This window comes from Petaurus breviceps, unplaced genomic scaffold (genome assembly GCF_028583685.1).
Source record: "Petaurus breviceps papuanus isolate PSGF00001 unplaced genomic scaffold, PetGlider_PUasm1.0 174, whole genome shotgun sequence".
In the NCBI taxonomy this organism is placed as follows: domain Eukaryota; kingdom Metazoa; phylum Chordata; class Mammalia; order Diprotodontia; family Petauridae; genus Petaurus; species Petaurus breviceps.
Window position 1 is genome coordinate 7,702,654 of NW_027185761.1, and position 20,206 is coordinate 7,722,859.

Consider the following 20,206-nt stretch of genomic DNA (forward strand, 5'->3'; position numbering starts at 1 on the left):
ACTCTAGCATAATGATGTCATTTTGGTCCTTTTTGAGAATAAAGAATGACAATCAACAAAATAAAAAGTATGGTAAATGGAGTTAAAAGAGATTTAATGACACATATTAGAGTATTTTGAAGGGCAAGCTAACACATATGAATGGAAAAAAAAAATTGTTCCTTCATCCTGATATGCACTCTGTCCTTTCTCCATGAACTCTCTTTCTGGACATGCCTTCTTTTTACCACTTGTTTACCCTGGATTTTCTATACATCACTCTCTCTGAAATTCTTACATTGAATGCAACTTAATTAAAGAAGAATTAATTAAATGCTTACTATAGCCAAGCTTTTGTGAGAGGAACCAATAGCAAAAATGGAAGGATTTCCCTCAAGGAGCATGAACTCAATTGAACAGACAAAATATACCTATACAAGTCAATACATATTACATACAAAATAAATACAAGATATTTTGGAGGAATAGCTAAGTGGCCCAGTGGATAGAGTGCTGAACCTGAGGTTAGGAAGACTCATTCATCTTTGTGAGTTCAAATTCAGCCTCAGATTTTACTGGCTGTGTGATCCTGGAGAAGTCACTTAACCCTGTTTTCTTCAGTTATCCATCTTGTAAAAGGAGCTAGAAAAGGAAATGGAAAACCAGTTGAGTATCTTTGCCAAGAAATTCGCAAAAGGGGTCATGAAGTGTCAGAAATGACTGAACAACATTTTGGAAGATGGAGGCCCTAGAAACTAAGGGGATCAGGAAAGATTTCACTTATTAAGTAGCATTTTTATTAAATTTCTAAGGAAAATAGGGATTTCCTAAGTAATAGAAATGTGGAAGGGCCACATTCAAGACATAGAAGAAAGATTGAGCAAATTCCTAAAGACAAACAATGAATTGTCATCTTTGAGTAGTAAGAAGTTAAAACAAATTCGCAGACACCAGAATAAGAATGCCTGTCATAGAGTATACCAAGAGGACTGATGTATAGTAATGCTGGATATGTAGGTTGGAGCTAGATTGTGAAACACTTTAAATGCCAAACTGAGTTAGAATGCATAGAAATAATAGGGAGCCATGGAAATTTATTGAGCAAAGGACTGACATGCTCGGACTTATGGTTTTAAAATATCATTTTGGAAATTATGTAAAGGATGGATTATAGAGCAGAATAACTTGATGCAGGGGAAAAACATAGGAGAATAGTATAAATCAGTTATCAGTAATGCAAAGAAGTGAAAAAATTTGTACAGGCATTTAGCCATATTTTTTACCCCAAGCAAATATTTAAAATGAGCTTACTTTCTGTTGTAAGAAGAAGAAGAAATGAAACACAGTCAGTAATTGAAAGTCATATTATCACTGTAGGCAAGGACCTCAGGGTTCATCTATGCCATTTAGAATCTTTAAATGAATTCTTACTATAACAACCTTGATATTAGATGGATCATTTGGCCTTATTTAAAAAAACAAAACAAAACAAACTACTGGTAATGAGGATTTTACTCCCTTATAAAGGGAAATATTCCACTTTCAGATAATTCTAACTTTTACAAATCGATCTCTACAAAATTCTTCTACTACTCCCACTTCTTTTTTTTCTATTCTCTGCTTTCAAAAAGCTTACATTCTACTTGAATCTAAAGGTTTTCAGATTTTGCAGGAACCACTCTTTACCAGAAATTAAATACACCAAAGAGAAACAAATTCAAACCACCACTTAAAAAAAAAACTCAATAACTTAAAGCCATATATAAAACTTATATTTGCAAATAAACTGGCATGATCAAGTATAGTTAAGAAAATAATTTTTTAAAATGTATATTATATTGATTGACTCCAATAGGGAAATCAAGGACTGGTTAAGATATCTCTAATGTAGAAATTTTAATATTATTTGTTGAATTCAATCCAGTACATTGTGTTTATAATGAACCAAAACTCAGGGTGTTGAAATGACCTCAATGTAGGTTGTTGTACATTTTGATTGGATTGATAATTGTGAGTACTTGTATTTGATTTCATACGGCCAAGGATGCTAGACTGGGAAAAAAAGAAATAGATGTAAGACAAGTGGATGCTTTCAGAAAGCTTGATGTTTCTGACAGTTTGAGAGATCAATATTGAATAGGATAAAGTAATGTTCTTGAACCCCACAGGAGACATTCCAATGTTATATTTTAAATTAAGTGGTCAGAGGTCCTTCTCAGATTGATCATGCTTTACTTTCCTTTTCCCATCTCTTTTGTTGTTGTTGGGCAAAATCAGAGCATAAAACTCCTTTTGCTGTCTATGCTTTTGAATAAACATGCAGGGCAAAATATGAAACAAAAAGTCTTATATTACTAAGAGAAAGGAAAAAAAGAAAGAGATGATAGTCTATAATGTTGTGCAATAGTGAAAAGAATATTGGACTAGGGAGAACTTTAATCAAAGCTTCTCTGTGATGCATAATAGTTGTGAGTGGATATGGAAAGTCACTAGACTTTTGTCCAGGTAATGAAACTTATATCTTAGAAAACACCAAAGTATTGTGCGCACACACACACACATATATACATACACACACACACATATATATATACATATATATATATACACACACACATACACACATATTATACACATATATACCCCCCGTACAGAAGGAGGTCAATTAATTTTCTCCCATTAAATTTCATAGCAGAGACCTAGGGTACTAAGCATGCACTTTGTTTAATTGACAGTTGTGAAAATCAGGGTTTTGCCAAAGCTAATAAAATATCATCCTTCTGATTAGATTAAACAAAACCTCATTTTGTCAATTTTAATTATTTTTTTCTTGACGGAGTTTTGATATTTAATTGTGATAGGGTAAATTCTATGAATCCAGGCTTCCTCACATCTGCAATAAATATCCTTGTTATACTGTCAGGACCCAAAATTCTTTTTGAATTGTTAAAGATTCAATTGTGTTCAGCACAATTTCAAAATCCACTCATGCTTCATTACATTCTAATTCTCTGAAAATTGGTAATTCATGTGTATGGTTCTTATTCATCAAGCATGCCATGTTCTATAGTTTATTCCACTCTCTATGACAGTTTCAACATGAATAACAAAGATAGAGATAGGGCTGATGATTTCATTACAATGGGAATACCTTAGGTAAGACAATTTCTTCTTATCAATGCAATCAGTTACTTAGAAAGTCATGAAAACTATGAGAGGTCATGTGACTTACCCACATCACAGATCCAATATAGGTTAGTGGTAAGACATTAATACAGATCCAAGAACAATTCTCTGTCCATTACATCATGTTGTGTCTTGCAAAGCCAAGCACGAGCAGCTTTCCAGAGGACTGCTGCTATGAGAAGCTTCAAGGTTCTGATTACATAGTATAGTGAACTCTCTATTTATTCAGTAATAAACTAAGACAAAACATTGACAGAAAACCAAATTAGAGAATTCACAATGTTATAGCATAACAAATTATCACTAAAGTGGCCACGTTGTTTTCACCAAAGTGGCCACATAGTTTTAAACAAAATATATCATTCAGTAAGTCCTTAACACATTCATCCATAAGAAGCAAGCCTCCTTAAGGGAAACAAAGTACAAAGGTCAAAGTTCTCCATGCCCAGGTCACATTGTCTTAATCTCTTAGTCAAAAGTCTGCTTTCTTCTTAATTGTAGATTAGTTTTCAATCATCCTTGATTCAATTATCCTGAAGAGAATATAGGATACAGAGTACAAGCCTTCCCACCCCGAGGCCACAGTAAATCATGATCTTCTCAGTTTGTATTAAATACCAAACGGGAGGTCTTTTCATCTTAATTTGAGGCTGGACCTCAGATTCCATCATTCCTATTCCATGGGTCCAGCTCCTACCTGAATCCACTCAATTGTCACCTGAGTTCAAAGGCACGTATCTCCCAACTCCTCATCCAGCTTCTTGTCTAGTTACTGTTTTATATTGAAGCTCACAGGGTCCAGTCCACCTCAAGTCCTTCACAGTCTCTGTTCCTGGGAAGACAAAGCTTAACAGAGGCAAAACAACATTCATGCACATTGCTGGCACCATTGTCAATTAACTTTCTGCCTGTGAAATCAACATAGCCCCACAAACAAGGTCTGAGAAATGAATGCAAATCATCAGTATAGTTACAGGAACTCTGAAAACATCAGTAAAGCCCTCCTGCAGGACTTCTGAAAACAGACAACAAGAAATTCTCTTCCAGACCTTCTGAACTAGCAGTAAGGTCCCATGGCTTCTATAATAACAGCAATATCCTTTATTAGCAGAAGAATCTGACAAAGTAATATCAAAACAGACAGACACAGTACTGGCACCACAGCCATGCTTCCTCCTATTTCTGCTGTCTCCCAGCCTGGGCTTCTCCTTATATATGGTCATTAAGCTCCTCCCTGTTCTTCCCCTTCCTGTTGTATTAACAACATGGGATCTTAACAAAAGACTTGATACAATCATGGGCAAGCCTTAAAAGAAACTTGAACTGAAACAAGGTGCTAAACAATTAAATAGCTGAAACAAGGTGTTAACTACTTCTTTGCTTGCCATTACACCTCTAAATTGAAAATAACATATCTGATTGTGAGAGTGTGTGTGTGTGTGTGTGTGTATCACTTAAAGGTTTTTAAAATGTTACATTCACCATCACATTTGATCTTCCCAACATATCTGTACAAAAGGTGCTCTTATAAGCCCTATTTTTTGCATGAAATAACTTCCACTCTAGAAAGCTTGTTCATAATCCTAAAACTAGGAAATACAGAGGTTAAATTCAAAACCAGGTCTTCCCACCCTCAATCTACTATAGCTCAAAGTTCCAAACAGTCTCCTCACTTACTATTTGTATTTTGCCTGCACATTTATATTAGAATATAATCACCTGGAGGAGAGCAATCATATCTCCTCTTACTTTGGGCCTCCACACTGCATGTGGAGGACACTAAGTAAACATGTTGGCTGGCTGGCTTACTGTCTGAATCAAGTGACAGAACTTGATTTGAGGTATTCTGTCCATCTAATAAGTCAGGAATTATTGATTCCCTGGACTTTTACTTTTTTTTCTCCCAGAGAATAAAATCAGCAGTGTTAAACCTGGTACCAGATCAAAGAGGCTTAATGTTTTCAATATTGCAGATCAGCTTTGAATGATTCTAAATAAAATCATTAGAAATAATATCTAATAGAATACACATTTAAGACTAGAAAATGCATATATGAAGACAAATTTTTTTTTACCAAAAGCAGAAAATAGTTATTAAAACTGTAAGCTTTTCAATATACATTCTCCAGTTAAAAACCCATAAGCATCTCAAAAAACTAAAGAACTTTCAGAAACTTACCCATTGCCAATAGTGAAATAAATTAAGCCTATACATCTTTGAATGGAAAAGAGATCACCCCAGCATTGTTTTATCTGTGACTTAGTTTTTGATCAATAGAATTCTTCAATTCATCTCAGTCAACCTAAAACAAAGAAGGAAAGTGCTTCTAAACCTTTGATTTCTTTTAAGATTTTTTTTTTTTCTAAAAATTTCTGGAACTTATTGGGGCTGGAGAAGGGAAGGAATCAGTTTAAATTTCTGGGAATTAAATTTAAATAGTGTTTTAACCATTTGTGTGTATGAGAGATAGAGAGGTAGACAAAGAAACAGAGACAGAGACAAGATAAAGCTAAAAACGTTATTTGATTTAGATATAAAAGATGATGCCATAAATTAAGAGAGCAAAGAATAATTTGCCTGTCAGACCTATGGAGAAGGCAAAAAATTGTGAGCAAACAAGAGGTAGATAACATTATGAAACCCAAAATGGGTATTTTTGATTACATTAAATTAGGGGATAAAAAGCTTTTGCACAAACAAAATCAATGCTACCAAGATTAGAAGGGAAGCAGAAAAATGGGAAACAATTTTTACAGCCAGTATTTCTGATAAAGACCTCATTTCTAAAATATATAGCAAACAAAGTCAAATTGATAAAAATACAAGTAATTCACCAAATAAGTGGCCAAAGAATAAGAATAAACAATTTTCAGAGAAAGAAATTAAATAAATCTATAGTAATATGAAAACATGCTCTAAATCACTATTGGTTAGCAAAATTTTAATTAAAACATCTGAGTTACCACCTCATGCTTATCAAATTGTTTAATATGACAGAAAAGGAAAATGGCCAATATTGGAGAAAACGTGGGAAAATTGTGACACTAATTCATTGTTGGTGGAGTTGTGAATGGATCCAACAATTCTGCAAGACAATTTGGAATTATGCCCAATGGGTTATAAAACTTTGCATACCCTTTCATCCAGGAATAACACTGCTTTATCTATATTTCAAAGACACCCTCTCCCCCCGCCCAAAAAAAAGAAAGGACCCACATGAACAAAAATATAGCAGCTCTTTTTGTGTTGGCAAAGAATTGGATATTGAAGGCATTCTCATCAATTGGAGAATGACTGAACAAGTTGTGGTATATGAATGTAATGAAATACTGTTGTGCTGTAAGAAATGATGAACAGATGAATTTTACAAAAAACCTGGAAAGACTTATATGACCTAATGTTTAGTGGAGTGAGCTGAACCAGAAGATCCTTGTTTAGTGCAACAGCAACATTGTTGAATGATTGACTATCATAGACTTAGCTTTATTTTTTTAGCAATAGAGCAATCCAAGAGATTTCTGAAACTGTCACAATGAAAAATGCCCTCGAAATCCAGAGAAAGAGCTATGGAGTCTTAATGCAGATTGAAGCATACTATTGTTTTGTTTTTGTTTTGTTTGTTTTTGTTTGTTTTGTTTTTCTAATGTTTTATTTTGTTTTTCTTTCTCATGGTTATTCTCTTTTGTTAGTATTCTCCTTTCACAACATGGCTGATATTGAAAAAATGTTTAACACAATTGTACACATATAACCTATATCAGAAAATTTGCTATCTTGGAGAAGATGGATATAAAGAGAAAAAAAATGGAACTTAATTTTATGAAGAAAAGAGGGTTGAAAACTATCTTTACATGTAATTAGGAGAAAAATAAAATTTTGCTAGAGAATAAAAGTACTGAGGTACTTATGCGAAATTTTTCAATTTGAGTCAGAAATTGTTTGAAGACTATTGGCAAAATATGTAGATTTGAACAAAAGGGGAAGTTTTGAGAATGGGAAGCTAAGGAGTTTCCAGTTATTATTAATATAATATCAGAGGTAGACCCAAGATGACAGAGTAAAAGCAGGGACTCACCTTAGCTCTCCCAATTTCCCTTCCAAAATACTTTAAAATAAGCTTTGAAATGAATTCTAAAGCAGCAGAACCAACAAAAGAATGTAAAAAATCAATTTTCTAACACAAGACTTCTTAGAAGGCCAGCAGGAAAAATCTGTCTTACTGGTATGAAAGTGAACATAGTCCAGTGCAGATCATTTCCAGTAAGCCCGCAGGAGGCCTTGGGGATATCTGAATAGGTAGCAGTGGCTTCTGGAGTTCTCAGTCTACAAATGATAAGAGGGTCTGGCAACTAGTCAAAAGGAGATTATAAGGAACCATATACCATCATTGGGAGCAGGACTCTGTTGCATTGCCCATAGGTGGTTTTGATTCAATGTCCCAGGGCAAGGAGGAGGAACACTAGAACATTACAGCTTAAAACAACAGGAGAATGGGGACTCTGGTTACAGTTCCAGGGAAGAAAAGAGTTCTTTTAGTCTCTCAGAGACCAAAGCACAGACCAGGAGAGTAATTACCAAACCTCTCCTTAGATTATACCACCTTAGAAGAAGTGAAAACTCACAGACCCCTGCTACCCTAGAACTAGCTCTGAAAAAACAATAGCACAAAAATCCTGAAGCTTGACACAGGGCCCACCCCCCCACCTCCAGAGCAGAGTCCACATTTTTTTTTTTGCTTTTTGGAGGGCAATTGGGGTTAAGTAACTTGCCTAAGGTTACACTGCTAGTTTTGGGTGTGTGTATGTGGGGGGAGGTGTTAAGTGTCTGAGGCTGGAACCAAACTCAGGTCCTCCTGACTCCAGGGCTGGTGCTTTACTCACTGCACCACTAGAGTGGCACAGTCCACTACTAGAGACTAGCCACTCCCAGAAATCATTTTTCATATAAAGTTATAAATAAAAAAAAATAGACTGGAGAGGTAGAGTCAAGATGGCAGAGTAGAAACAGGACTTCCATATGGCTCCCTTTCCCACTTCTTCCAATTCATATTAAAAATGACTCTAAACCAACTCTGGAGCTACAGAACCCAAAAAATGACAGAGAGAAGCTAAATTCCTGCTGAAGACAGTCTGGCAGGCCAGCAGGAAGGGGCCAGTGCAGAGTGCTGGGTGCCAACCCCAGCCCTGTGTGAGCCTGAGATTTTAGCCTCAGGGCAGTCACAACCAGTCAATGGCTGGAGGGACTTCAGATCAGATGCAGTGGCAGTTTCCAGAATTATGAACCCATAGATGCTAAGGAAAAAGTGAGAGGTCAGTGTAATGTGGACTTTGTGAACCAGGAGTTCAGAAGTGCAGTCTGGCCTTTGCTGCCTGGAGGGAAAGTGCCAGAGGTGCCATGTTTGTGCAGGCTCTGCCACCTGGCTGCCTCAGAGCTTCTAGCCTGTAGATTGTAGGGGGACCAAGCAACCAGTCTGAGGGGTAACCATTTTTGCTTTAACCTGCTTGGATCTGGATTACTGTCTAGAGTGGAGGTCCTGGGGTGTGTGACCATTTTGCCAGAGTATGTGAAGGCTTCTGACAGGGCACCCAAATAGCTCCAGCAGCTATGAAAATTCCAGTGATTGGAACAAAGCACCCCTCTCTGGTGGCAGAGTTCTACTGTGGCAAAAAGCTCAAAAGTCAAGTAATTGAATGGCAACATGAGCAAGTAAAGGAAGCAAAATAAGGAGAGCAATCAGACATTAGACTCCTATTTTGGGGACAAAAAGGAACAAAGCATGGAACAGGAGGAAGACAGCAAAGGCAGAACTCCTGCACCAAAAGCTTCCAAAAAATATGAGATGGTTACAGGCCATAGAGGAGCTTAAGAAGAATTTTGAAAACCAAATGAGACAAGTAGAGAAAAATTGGGAAGAGAAATGAGAATGATGAAAGAAAATTACAAAATAAGAGACAACAAATTGGCTGAAAAAAAATAACACCTTAAAAAATAGACTAACTAATTAGGCAAAGGAGGCTCAAAAAGCCAATGAGGAGAAGAATGCCTTAAAAAGCCAAATCTGCCAGGTGGAAAAAGAATCTCAAAAGCTCACTGAGGAGAATAATTCCTTCAGAATAAGATTGGAGGAAATGGAAGCTAGTGACTTTAGCAGAAATCAAGATACTATTAAACAGATGCAAAAAATAAATAGAAGGCAATGTGAAATATCACATTGGGAAAACCATGGACCTAGAAAATAGATCCAGGAGAGATAATTTAAAATTTATTGGACTACCTGAAAGCCATGTTACAAAAAGAAACTAGAAATCATGCTTCAAGAAACTCTCAAGGAAAATTGTGCTGACATTTTAGAACCAGGGGGCAAAATAGAGGTTGAAAGAAACCACTGATCACCTCTTGTAAAAGATCCCCAAAACAAAACTCCTAGGAATATTATTGCCAGGTTCTGAAGTTCCCAGATCAAGGAGAACATATTACAAGCAGCCTGGAAGAAAAACTTTGAGTATTGTGGAAACGCAATCAGGATAACACAGGATCTGTCAGCTTCTACACTGAGGAATCGAAGGGCTTGGAATATGATATTCCAGAGGTCAAAGGAGCTGGAAGTAAAGCCAAGAATCACCTACTCAGAAAAACTGAGTATCATGTTTCAGTGGAAAATATGGTCATTCATTGGAATGGAGGACTTTCAAGCATTCTTGCTGAAAAAAACAGAGTTGAATAGAAAATTTGACATTCAAATACAAGAAGCAAGAGAAGCATGAGAAGGTAAGCAGGGAAAAGAAATCATAAGAAACTTAACAAAGTTGAACTATATACATTCCTACATGGAAAAATGATAATTGTGACTCATGAAATTTTCTTAGTATGAGAATAGTTGAAGGGAATATATATATATATATATATATATATATGTATATTTATACATCCATATATGTCTATATAGAAGGGTATATGGGCATATGATTACATATGTGAGTGTGTGTATATATGTGTATAGGTATACACAGACAGAGGGCCCAGGACCAATTGAATAGGAAAGGATGATATTTAAAAGGTGAAATTGAGAGGTGAGAGGGAATTTAATGAGAGGAGATGGGGAGAGACAAAATGGGGTAAATTATCTCATATAGAAGAGCCAAGGGAAAACTGTTACAATGGAGGGGTAGAACAGAAAGGCAAAAGGGAATTAGCCAACCTTATTCTTATTGAATTTTGCTTAGGGAGGGAATTACACACACACTAAATAGGGTATCTTACCATACAGAAGAGTAGGGGGTAGGGGATGAGAGGGGGAATAATAGAAGGGAGGGCAGGCTGGGGCAGGGGAAGTTGGTTGCACCCACCTTTGAAAAGGGACAGGATCAAAGTAGAACATAGAACGAGTGGGGGGCAGGATAGGTTGGAGGTATATATATTCAGTCTTTCAAAATATATCCACTATGGAAATGTTTTACATAGCTTCACATGTACAACTTATGTTGATTTGCTTATCCTTCCAGTAGGGGTGGGTGATGAGCGAGGAAGGGAAAGAATCTGGAATTCAAAGTTTTAAAATAAAATGTTTAAAAAATTATTATTATTATTATTATTATTAATGTAATTGGGAAATAAGATATACGGTCACTAGGACATAGAGATCCATCATGCCCTACTGGAAAATCAGAGGGGGTATGGAGGAAGATATGGTAAAGAGCAGATTGGGGGAGGGGATATTCAGTGGGATTGCTTTTTTGGGGTGGTGGGTAGGGGAAAAATGGGGAGAAAATTTGTAACTCAAAATCTTGTGGAAATGAATGATGTAAACTAAAAAATAAAAAAGAGAAAAAAATAGACTGGAAAAAAAAAACACAAAAAGAATCTGACCAGAAAAAAAGGTGCTATTGTGAAATGGAAGATCAAAAAACAAGCTCAGAATAAGACAACATAATCCAAACTGATGTGTCCAAAGACTCAAAAAAAATTGAGTTGTTCTCAGGCAAAAAAAGAATTCCAAAAATATATGAAACATAAAATTTAAAACCCAAATAAGAATGAAATAGGAAAAAAAAATGGGGAGTGTATGAGTCTGAGGCAAGAAAATCATGAAAAAAAGTAAAAGCTTGATATAGAGACACAAAAAATACTGAACAAAATTAAAAACTTAAACAGAATAAGGTAAATGTTAAAAGATATACAACAATTTAATGAAGAGAAGAACTTCATAAAACACATATTTGGTCAAATAGAAAAAGATGTACAAAAATTCTCTGAAGAAATCTCCTTAAAAGCAAAACTGGCCAAATGGAAAATGTTGTGAAAAATTCACTGAAGTAAAGAAATCCTTAAAAACTAGAATTGGAGAAATGGAAAAGTAGGTGTGGAGGCTTGCTGAAGAAAATAACTCCTTAAAAATTAGAATTAGACAAATGGAACTCAATGACTCTATGAAAAATCAAGAATCAATTCAACAAATCAAAAGAATGAAAAAAATAGGAGAAAATGTGAAGTATCTCTTTTTTTTCTATTTTTCTTTCTCTTTTTTCTATATATTTACTATTTCATTTTTGCCAGTTACATATAAAAACAATTTTTATATTTTATTTTAAAACTGAGTTCCATATTCTCTCCCTCCCTCCCCTCCTTCGTCACTGAGAAAGCAAGGTATTCCATATAGGTTTTTTACATGTAGATATGTGAAACATATCCATAATAGTCTTGTTGTGAAAGAAAACAGACAAAAAAAGCTCAAGAAAAATAAAGTGAAAAAAAAGTATGCTTCAATCTGTTTCACACACAGTTCTTTTTCTGGGGATAGACAGAATTTTTCCTTCTCTAAGTCTTTCAGAGTTGTCATGGATCATTTTATTGATGAGAATAGCTACACCATTCACAGCTGATCATCTTGGAATATCTCTGTTACTTTGTACACAGTACATTTCACTTTGCATCAACAATGCATGTCTTTCCAGGTTTTTCTGAGAGCATCCTGCTCATCATTTCTCATAGTACAATAGTATTCCATCATAATTATATACCACAATTTATTTAGCCATTCCCCAGGTGATGGGCATCTTTTCAATTTCTAATTTTTTACCACCAGAAAAGAGCTGATATAAATAATTTTCACATATAGGTCTTTTCTCTTTTTTTTAAATTATCCCTTTTGAGATACAGATCTAATATTGGTATTGCTACATCAAAGATCATATATGGTTTTATTTTCCTTTGGACATGGTTCTAAATTGTTCTATGGGATTATTTAATCAGTTCACAACTCTGCCAACTATATGTTGTCTCATTTTTCCCACATCTCCTCCAATATTTCTCATTTGTATTTTCTGTCCTACCAGCTAGTCTAATAGGTATGAAGTTGTACCTCAGAGTTGTTTTAACTTGTGTTTCTCCAATCAATAGTGAGTTATAATATTTTTCATATGGCTATGGATACCTTTAATTACTTCATCTGAAAACTGATTAAATATTTTTATCATTTATCAATTAGGGAAATAATTTATTTTTATAAGTTTGACACAATTCTCTAAATGTTAGAGAAATGAGGCCTTTATCAGAGAAACTTGCTTAATTTTTTTCACAATTACTACTGCTAGCTGTATTTTCCTCCATCCTATTACCCCTACCCTTGTTTATTCTATTCTCTCTCTCTCCTTTCACCCTGCTCCTCCTCAAAAGTATTTTACATATGACTACCCCCTTCTTCCATTTTTCCCTCCCTTCTATCATTCCCATTCCATTCTCTTATTCCCTTCCCCTTCTACTTTCCTGTGGGTAAGATAGATTTCTATACTCCATTGTCTGTGTATCTTATTCCATCTTGGAGCCAAATCTGATGAGAGTAAGGTTCATTCACTCCCTCTCACCTGTCCCCTCTTCCCCTCCATTGTAAAAGGTTTTCTTGCCTCTTTTATGTAAGATAATTTACCCTATTCTACCACACCCTTTCTCTTTCTCCAAGTACACTCCTCTCTCACTCTTTAAATTTATTTTTTAGATATCATCCCTTCAAATTCAGCTCGCATCTGTGCCCTCTCTCTATATATATATGCTTTCTAACTACCCTAATAATTATTAAGGTCCTATGAGTAACAAATATCATCTTCTCATGTAGGATTGTAAATAATTTAGATCTATTAAGTCCCTTAGGATTGTCCTTTTTTGTTTACAATTTTATGCTTCTCTTGAGTCTTGCATTTTAAAGTCAAATTTTTTATTCAGCTCTGGTGCATTCAGACATTCTGGTGTAGACATTCTATTTTTTCTCCTGAAAGATTATACTCAGTTTTGCTGGGTAGGTGATTCTTGGTTGTAATCCTAGCTCCTTTTCCCTCCAGAATATTATATTCAAAGTCCTCTGATCCTTTAATAAAAAACTGATAAATATTGTGTTATCCTGATTATGGCTCAAAAATACTTGAGTTGTTTCTTTCTGGCTACTTGCAATATTTTCTCCTTTACCTGAGACCTCTCGCATTTGGATATAATATTCCTGGAAGTTTTCATTTTGGGATCTTATTCAGGGGATTGGTGGATTCTTTGAATTTCTCTTTCACCCTCTGGTTCTAGAATATTAGGGTAGTTTTTCCTGAAAATTTCATGAAAGATGATGTCTAGGTTCTTTTTTGATCTTGGCTTTCAGGTAGTCCAATAATTTCTAAATAATTTCTCCTGGATCATCAGTTGTTTTTCCAATGAGATGTTTCATATTTTCTTCTACTTTTTCATGCTCTTGGGTTTGTTTTATTGCTTCTTGGTTTCTCATAAATTCATTAGCTACCATTTGCTCCATTGTAATTTTTAAGAAATTATTTTCTTTAGTGAGCTTTAGGACCTCCCTTTGCATTTGGCCAATTCTGATTTTTAAGGTATTCTTCTCCTCATTGGCCTTTTGGACCTCTTTTGTCATTTGGCCTAGTCTGTTTTTTCAGTTGTTATTTTCTTCAGTATTTGTTTGTGTGTGTGTGTGTTTGCTTCACCAAGTTGTTGACTCTTTTCACATGATTTTCTTGTATCACTCTCATTTCTCTTCCCAATTTTTCCTCTACCTCCTTTACCTGATTTTCAAAATCTTTTTTGTGCTCTTCCATAGCCTGAGAGCATGGGATTCTCTGAATGTAGGTGCTTTGACCCTTATCTTCTTTCGAGTGTGTGTTCTGATCTTCTTTGTCACCCTAATCACTTCTATAGACTGAGTTTTTCCCATTGTTTGCTCTTTTTTGCATCTTATTACTTGACTTTTAACTGGTTTTTAAAGTAGGGCTCTGCTTCATGGGTGAAATGTGTACAGTCCCAACCTTCAGGGGTTTTGTGTAGTTGTTTTCAGAGATTCTTCTAGGTACTTTAAGTTTTCAGTTCTTCCAAAGTGGTGTGATGTAAGAAGAGATGTTTTCTACTTTTCTAACTCTACTACTGACCCACACTCCCATCTGTGATTGAACCCAAGTATTCCTTTCTGCCCTGGAACTGTGAGAAAGGTCCCCTTTCCACTGCTGCCACAAACTATGCTATGCTAGTCCACCTCCTAACCCTGGGGCTACCACCTAGGAATGGGCCCCAGTTTTGTGTGTGGGGAAAGCACAGAGTCCAGCCTCAGTGCTAGCAAAGAGACCACTACAATCTCCTTTTGACAGCCCTTACTATCTGTGGTCTGAAAGCCCTTGAAGCAGACCTTGCTCCTGCCTATTCAGTCACTCCCAAGGACTCCTCCTGGCCTACATGGGCCGGGCTGTTCTGGTGGGGCCTGCCCTGGACTGTGCTCCATTCCTACCCTGCTGCAATAGACCCTTCTTATTGACCTTCTAAACTGTCCCTGCTGTCTGTGGACTGAGAGGTCTGGAAACCCACTCCTGACAGCAATTCAGTCACCCCCCAGGTCTGCTCCAGGCTTGCTTGGGTTTGATCTGCATGGGCACAGTTTGCACTAGACTGCACTCCTCTCACAACCTGGCATAACAGACCTTTCCTACATATTGTGTAAATGGTCTTGGGATATTTGTTTTGCTCCTTCTTTTTATGGTTTCTGCTTCTCTAAAATTTGTTTAGAGTCATTTTAAAATGTATTTGGAGGGTTTTTTGGAGAATTCAGGTGAGTCCCTGCCTTTTCTTTGTCATCTTCTTCAATATCTTATTGGAAAAGCAACTGACCTGGAAAATAGATCAAGGAGAGCTAATTTAAGAATTATTGGACTACCTGGTAGTAATGATGAAAAAAAGAGCCTAAACATCAACTTTCAAGAAATTATCAAGTGATACTGCTCTGATGTCCTAAAACAATAGGGTTAAATAGAAATCGAAAGAATCGAGTGGTTTTAAATTATTTTTAATCCTCTTTAAATCCTGTTTAAAGAGATCCCAAAATGAAAACTTCCAGTAAGATAAGAGCCAAATTCCATGGCTTCCAAGTTAAGGAGAAAATAGTCTAAGCAACGGGAAGAACAATTTACATATCATTGAGCAAAAATCAGGATCATGCAAGATTTAGCAGCTTCTACATTAAATAGTAGAGAGCTTGGGATATGACATTCCACAGGGCAAAGGAAGTAGTGTTATAACCAAGAATCACCTACCTAGCATAACTGACTAAATTCTTGTGGACATTTACCTTCTCAATGTCCCCAAGAAACTGGGAGATGCTTAACTCAGTATCTAATTCTCAGGATCCCTCCTTATTTGTGGAGAAAGAAAAAAAAAATATCCTTCTAAATCAGAAACTCCACTATTCAATGTATCCTCTGTCATGACTCTGGATTAGCCCACCAGAGTATGTTCCAGTGAGTTCTGATTCTGAATGTAGTTTTTTTTTCTTGTTTTTTTTGCCCAAGCTGTTCATTCTCCCTATGGTGATTATAGACACATTTGAAAAGAAAAGACAAAAAATAAAACAAAATCAACAAAAATGAAATCTTCTTGCTCAAGTAACCCAGTACAAGTGAAACAGGCTAATGTGAGTTATATTAATTAAGAATGCAGTGGTCTGAGTGTATATGAACGACCACATGAATAATAAGCATGCTTTGATGAGGGAGCTCTCCATTTTGATTCTTGCACAGTTATTCTATGAGTGTTTCTGGTCTAATTAACGTATATTTTTTTTGATGGGTTGCTGAGCCAATACTGGTATGCATACAAGAGGCTCTTATGGGGACATATTAGATTCTTTCCTCTCTGGATACATCTGTCTGAAGAGGCAATTAGTATTGTAAGTTTCAGTGTGAATGGAACCACTGATCTATACTCCCTGTCTGAGTTAACATGCACTCATGAACCCGTGACCCAAGCTATTGTTTCTATTCCTGATGTATCTATTCTTTCCTCCCTTCAATTAGGAGATTTGGAAGATGGAATGAACAAGAGTGCAAATTTGGGAGGTCCAGAAGGTCAGAAGACTTATAAGGGTCCAAAAGATTGTGTCAGTTTTGGGCCAGTCAGGCCTGGTGAGCAGAGAATTCCATGGCTTCTTAAACCGATTCAGAAATCGTTCAATAATGAGAGAATGGTTTTGGCAATCAAGTAAGTGACTTTATCTACTGCCTCTTTCTTCTGCATATGAAAGCAAGTTTGGGAGGCGAAGTCAATGCTTTATAGTTATCATTTTAAGTTTGAGCTCATGTTTCTTAGGGACTGAGGTTATATAGGGAAGTATACAGTCCTCATTCTTGGTAATGGGAAGAAAGAGCATGTTTGTTTCTATCCTTGCTATAGTGTCTCAGTAATATTTGTTATCAGTCCTAAATTATGACAATTGATTAAATGATAATATATGAAATTCAGTGGTTTCAATGATAGGGCAGAAATAGTAAATGTTAATTGATATTGATGAAAACCTATGGGGATTGGGGATTGAGCTAATTGCAAAAGATAAAATCTTATATCTGAGGAGTATCCCTGGGACCTTGAGTGAGAGATATAGCCAGAACACTAGGGGACTGAAAAGTCAGTGGTAATCAGAAAATTCCCACAAGTCTTATAATGGGCTAATCCAGGATATGGATGATAAAGAGGAAAAGATACAAAAGGACAAATATGCCTCAATTACTTTCTAACAGCAGAGGCCAAAAGGAGATGTAACCATTATAAATGAGGGATGATCATTCTCCAAAAATAAGTTTTACAGGACATCTTACATTTTAGTGGCACAATTATAACATTTGATGCAATGTTTAACAAAAAGCAACAAATTTAGTATTGGATGTCTCTACTTAAAGAACCTTAGAAAAACAGACTTTGAAATTAACACTGGATATTTAAAGGTGGAAAAAGAGGAATTTAAAGCTTGCCTTCTGATTCCTGCAATTTTAAATGCTTCTAGCATGGCATGGCATTTTAAAAGCTTAAGCTTTGTAATGAAATTATTATTATTATTTACTGTGGACTGAATAAATTGTGATAGCAATGATTTTACCTGGGAAGGTAGTTTACTTTGATTTGAATTATCTGCTTTCAAAAATTATTTCAATGCAGTTTCTAAAAAATCATAAAGAGAAGCAGCAGCAGCAACAATAGCACCCAAACCTCCTAACTTCAGCCCCAAAGAACAAAGAAGAATACACATTAATTGAACAGGACTGTAAATGAGAACTATGCTTTCTTTTATTTATTCTAGATATGTATTTCTGGACAGTTGGGTGAAAAATTATTATGATAACAAAATTATCTTTTCACTCAGTATTTGTTTTTTAAAAAGATTATAGAGAAGAAAACTATATAATAATAATTTTTAATGTAATTAAAATTTCCTTCCCCTTGCTTCAATTTATAAACCTCCAAACTTCTCATAATGCATTTTTTTCCAATGTAGACACTCCAATAATTAATTAGATTTCAGCTCTTGATTTTCTTTTCTAAATCAATTTTGCAGTAATAAAAACCTGAATATCAAACATTATTAAGGTTTATATAACTTCCTTGATTATTTTTAGAGCAATAGTAATTTTAATAGGGCAGCAAGGTGGCACAGTGGATATGGTGCTGGGCCTCGAGCCAGACATCCCTCTTTTCAAATTTTGCCTCAGAAACTAGCTGTGTGACAATGGATGGGTCTCTTAGCCTCACTTTTCTCACCTGTAAAATGGGAATAACAATAGCACTTACCTCTCAGAGTTATTATTAGTAACAAATGACATAATATTTATAAACTGTTTGGTACAGTGCCTGACATATAGTAGACACTGTTATTGTTGTCCTTCCTTTTCTTGTTATTAATTTATTACATATTTCATTACATAATCACATAATGCATAATTTATTACATATATAGTATTTAAATAATTATTTCAGTGTTGCTATTATTACAAGGGTTTCTGATTCTGTACAATTCAAGTTGTACTCATATGACATTTCCCATTTGTTCTAAGAACCAAGAACAAAAATGCCCTCACTTTACCTGAGCTAAGACTCAATGTTTGGCTTTCTGGTTTTTGGCCAATTTTCTTTAACTTGTTTGTTCTTGATATCAAAAGAGAATAAATTCTTTGAAAGCTCTATCACTAAAATATATACTCTAAACTAAAAGCAAATATCCAGAATTCTTTGATTCTATTCTATTGCTGTTTCCCTTGCAACTCCCCTACTCCCACAAGTAAAATGTGCATCAAGAATAAATGACTCATATTTTTGTGCAAAAATAATTTGTTCTATTCATTGAACTCTAACAGATCAGGATTCTTCTTACCTAGTTTTTCCTTTATAGGAATGAAAACATGAAGACTTTCTCCGAGGCAAATAGAAATTAAGTGATTTGCCCAGGTCACATACTGAGTGTCTCAGCCTGGGGTTAAACCCCATATTCCTGACTCCTGGTTTAGCTCCCTGCCTATTGAAATACTTATATCTCCAAGTGCTCTCTAATTTTCCCTATTTCCTTTCCAAATAAATAATCTGTTCCCTAATCTCTTAACTTCTTTGTGATGGTGATAACTGTATAGTCATTCCATCATTCTCTTGCTATCAGAGGTACCTATAGTCTTTGTGAAAACATTATAATCTCTTATGAATTCCTCCTTTTTTCCTGTACATTTTATTCACAAGTTTCTGCCTAGTATCTTAATCCCATAAAACGCATATATTGTTGCTAAGCCCTATCAACTTTAATATATCATTTCTAGAAAACTTGAGGGATATAAATATAAAATTGTTCTTGACCATTACTTCCAAGATATTCTAAAAATAAATTTATAGATTCTAGAAGGCAGCAAAAATGGTTTTACAAGAGTTATGTTAATTTAAACAACTGAATAAAATTATTCCTTTGGATAAGTTGCACTTCTTACATAGTGGATGTTTTCCTTGTTCTTTGATCTTATTGTCATCCTTTGACCTAAGATTTTACTGAAAAAAATTCTGAATTCAGAATCTGAAAACATAAGTTTGAATCCCTATTCTATCATACTCTAGCTGTGAACTTGGGTTTTTTAACCTCTTTTCATATCAGTTGCTACTGATGGAAACTGAAGGAGTTGAGCAAAATGTCCAATGTTTTCCTTACTTTGTTTGTATCCTTGGGACCTAGCATAGTACCTTAATTCCCTCCACATAATATGCAATCCAATGACAATGGCCTCCTTGTTCCTCACAAGAGACACTCTATCTTTTTTTTTTTTTAAGCAGTTGGGGTTAAGTAACTTGCCCAAGGTTACACAACCAGTTATTTCTGGGTGTGGTGCTAAGTATCTGAGCCTGGATTGGATCCCAGATCATCCCGACTCTGGGGCTGGTCCTCTTACTCGCTGTTCTACTTGGCCTCCCCAGGTGACACTCTACCTTACCAACTCTGTGAATTTTAACTCTCTTCCTCTCTTCTCCACCATAGCTTATATCTAAAAATTTCTTCCCCCTTACCTCTGCTTCTTAGTTTCCTTGAAATCTCAGGTAAAATTTCATGTTATACAAGAAGGCTTTTACCTTCTCCTGCAAGGTCCATGCCTTCTTTCTTGAATTATTTTCAACTTGTCTCATATGCATTTATTTATACAAACATATGTGTTTAGATATCTCTATCTATCTATCTATCTATCTATCTATCTATCTATCTATCTATCTATCTAT